Raw genomic sequence first — 4,392 nt, 5'->3', positions numbered from 1 at the left:
GCCTGGAGAGAGAGAGAGAGAGAGAGAGAGAGAGAGAGAGAGAGAGAGAGAGAGAGAGAGAGAGAGAGAGAGAGAGAGAGAGAGAGAGAGAGAGAGAGAGAACAAAACACAGAAAAATGATGTTCAACACACAGACACAGACAGACAGACAGACAGACGCACACACACACACACACACACACACACACACACACACACACACACACACACACACACACACACACACACACACACACACACACACACACACACACACACACACACACACACACACAGACACACACACACACAGACTGTGAGTACTCTTTAAAAACACACTCAAACAGAAATCAAGTAATCATGTTAATAAACAAAGTAATCAGGTTCAGCATGGTCAGATCTTTAGTGACCCACATCTCATATACAGTTATATACTATAATGCCAATAACAGAATACTGAACCACATGTATCTATCAGATCGGAAAATATGTTTATTAATGTTTTAATGATATTTACAGTCCATGTTTAAACACAACACAAAGACAATACTCAACCACACTGAAACTCATATGAGAATACATACTCACAGTAGTAATAGTTAATAAAGAATACATCTGATTTATAAAGAATGTAAATAAACATGCTATGATGTTCATAGCTGAAGAATACAATGCATGTAAATGAGAAATATACAGTTGGGATACCACTGGAATTTGGGTGTAAAGGGCTGTTCAGAGGGTCTTGCCGAGGGATGTTAAAGCTAAATCTTGTAAAAGTTAAATGTCTTAGTTAGTTTGTGCCCTAACGTTAGCCTACTGTTTGCCTGCCAAATTGTGCATAAATGCCCCAGCTGTGGCTCAGATGGTAGGGCACTGCACTGTTACACCGGGGACCCGGGTTCGATTCCGGCCCGAGGTCATTTCCAGATCCTCCCCCATCTCTCTCTCCCACTCGTTTCCTGTCCAGCTCTTCACTGCACCCAAGCCCCTAAATAAATATTTAAAGGTGCACTTGTAGGATGGTGGCCAGAGTAGGTATTGCAACTATGCTGCTCATTGAAACCGTGCTGCCTATTGCCAAATTTGATCTTTTCATGAATAATAAACCAACATTTACTGGTATGACCAAAGTACAGTTCACACAGGTCTGTGACCTGAATGGTGACACAGTATGCAGAGCTAATCTGCGCAGCGCACATAGGCCTACAGTACTTTACTGTATGTGCTATGCTACAGTTTCTCAACGGGGGCTCTACAGCCCCCCAGCCAGTATTGGGGAGCCCCTGGGGGGTGTTAAGAAGGATACAGCTAAGAAGGGGGCGGTGCTTAGATGCCATTGGGTGGCAGTAGGATTGCCCGTACTTGTGATGGCCCCTCCCCGTCTCCGCGCACATGAATCTTGTATGTGAATGAGCCGTTCTGCTTCCTATAGGAATCCCATATTGCATCATATTGCATTGAATCATCTCAAGGTGGATGTTAGCGGGTATATCAGAAGCATTGATATTGACAAGCAAAAAAGGCAAATTCGTAAATTATTGGAAATCTAAAATCTCAAGACACCTGCAGCACCTTTGTAATGGGCTAGAGATTTACTTCTTTTATTTGACATTCTTAATCTTTTATTTTTCTATAAGTCTGGGGGTCGTATTAAACCATCCAACGGGCCACATCCGGCCCCCAGGCCTCATGTTTGACACCCCTGGTCTCACCATATCTGAACCTGTTCTTCCTCTGCACCCCTGGTCTCACCATATATTAACATGTTCTTCCTCTGCACCCCTGGTCTCACCACATCCTTACTTGTTCTTCCTCTGCAACCCTGGTCTCACCACATCCTAACCTGTTCTTCCTCTGCAACCCTGGTCTCACCACATCCTAACTTGTTCTTCCTCTGCAACCCTGGTCTCACCACATCCTAACTTGTTCTTCCTCTGCAACCAATAAAACATACTTTAATTCATATATAAAGAGCCATCTGCATCTGACTTTGCAGCGCCTCAAACTAGTGTGAGTGAGCCGGTCAATTCAGTTGGCAGGTGGGGCCTGAAAAAGCATTTTGGGACAAAGTGGCCCTCGCCCTGAAAAAGAATTCCGGTACAAAGTGGCCCTACAGTGAACTACTGTAATGCCAATAACAGAATACTGAACTACAGTGAACTACTGTAATGTCAATAACAGAATACTGAACCACATGTACCAATCAGATCAGAAAATATGTTTATTAATGTGTCAATTTTATTTACAGTCCATGTTTAAGCACAACACAAAGACATCTTACAACACTGTATGGTTACACGACCACACTGAAACTCATCTGAGAATACATAGTCACAGCAGTTATGGTATACCACAAATACATCTGATTTATAAAAACGTGATTATAAATGCACTGATCTGTATTACTGAGGATTACAAAATGCTTTTGTTTATATTTTCAACATATGGGCTGCCTGCTTCACACAGGTCTGGATGGTGACAGGAATAGGGACTGTCACAGTGGCCCAGTTTAAGATGCAGAGTAGATCTGTATAATAATGTCCATGATGTGACATACACTGTGGGATTACACATTAATGAATGGTGCGTTGTATGATATACAGTAGTTAAGCTTTACGGATCAGAACAATGATTATTTTTGAATGGGGTTTTGCTTCTCTTTGAACTATTTTAATGCCAATAACAGAATACTGAACTACGTGTACCAATCAGATCAGTAGAACATGTTTAATGTGTTAATGATATTTACAGTCCATATGTAAACACAACACAAAGGCATCTTACAACACTGTATGGTTACACAACCACACTGAAACTCATCTGAGAATGCATAGTCACAGCAGTAATAGTATTTAAAGAATACATTTGATTTTTAACGAATGTAATGATGCATGCTATGATGTTCATAGCTGAAGAATACAATGAATGTAAAGGAGATAAATACAGTAGACACACACACACACACACACACACACACACACACACACACACACACACACACACACACACACACACACACACACACACACACACACACACACACACACACACACACACACACACACACACACACACACACACACACACACACACACACACACACACACACACACACCATCTCCACATCCACTCCTGTCACATTCTGCAGCTCAAGGCCAAACTGTTTCTGTTCAGTGTTGTATCCATAATTTACAGCCTGGCCTGCTGAGTAGAGCTTTGATCTGCTCCTTTCCAGAGGCTCCTAGATTATTAAAACGAAGATCCAGGTATGTCAGGTGTGATGAGGGGTTTGATGTTAGAGCTGAGACCAGCAGTTAACTGCTGTTATATAGCAGTTATCAAGCCTGGGGAGAGAGAGAGAGAGAGAGAGAGAGAGAGAGAGAGAGAGAGAGAGAGAGAGAGAGAGAGAGAGAGAGAGAGAGAGAGAGAGAGAGAGAGAGAGAGAGAGAGAGAGAGAGAGAGAGAGAGAAAACAAAACACAGAAAGAATATGTTCAACACACAGACACAGACACACACCCCTCTGGCCTTACTCCGTTGTTTTAACAAGTGGATATCTCAGTCAACACACACACACACACACACACACACACACACACACACACACACACACACACACACACACACACACACACACACACACACACACACACGCACACACACACAAAACAAATGTTCAATCAAGAGCTAAAAACAGTTCTAGGCCTGTCTATTTTCAATATCGGCCCCTTTTAGACTACCTGTGACTGTGACTAACTGTGACTAGCTGTGACTAACTGCCCACTTTATAAACTGTATAAAGATACATGCGGTTGCATCAGGGTGTCGTTTGTAAAATCCCTCACTTGATGGTGTAGGCTCATTGAGAGTAAATAGAATGGAGGCCAAAATTCTATTTCATTGTTGAAGCCAAGTTGGAGCCAAGGTTGGACCCAAAAAGACCAAAAAATGGCCAAATCCCATTCATTCCTATGAGAGACATAAAACCCTGTATCTCCCTTAAATACCACTCCAGGGGGATCATTTTTCGCTCAACTAGTAGGTCCCCTTGCTCTCCAACTTACCAGGGTGGTGATTTTTTGTGGTGATGTTTTATTTTAGAGAGATATTAAAAGTTAAATTGACCAATGAGCATCAGAACATGGTTTGATTGACCGTTAGAAGTCTTGTTGTTGTCCAATCAGCACCTGCGTTTGGCGTTGCTAAGGTGGAATGTAAGTTGGAATGTTCCCAAATCTGGCTTCAAAGCGTTGAATGGCAAATAGCGTTGATTTGGCGTCCATTCTATTTACTGTCAATGTGTAGGCTACTTCAACTGGAAACACATAGCCATCTAGCCTCTGGCCTTACTCATCCACACACAAACACACACACACAAACACACACACACACACACACACACACACACACACAC

Source organism: Engraulis encrasicolus, unplaced genomic scaffold, assembly GCF_034702125.1.
Source record: "Engraulis encrasicolus isolate BLACKSEA-1 unplaced genomic scaffold, IST_EnEncr_1.0 scaffold_59_np1212, whole genome shotgun sequence".
Taxonomy (NCBI): Eukaryota; Metazoa; Chordata; class Actinopteri; order Clupeiformes; family Engraulidae; genus Engraulis; species Engraulis encrasicolus.
This window is presented reverse-complemented; position numbering follows the sequence as displayed.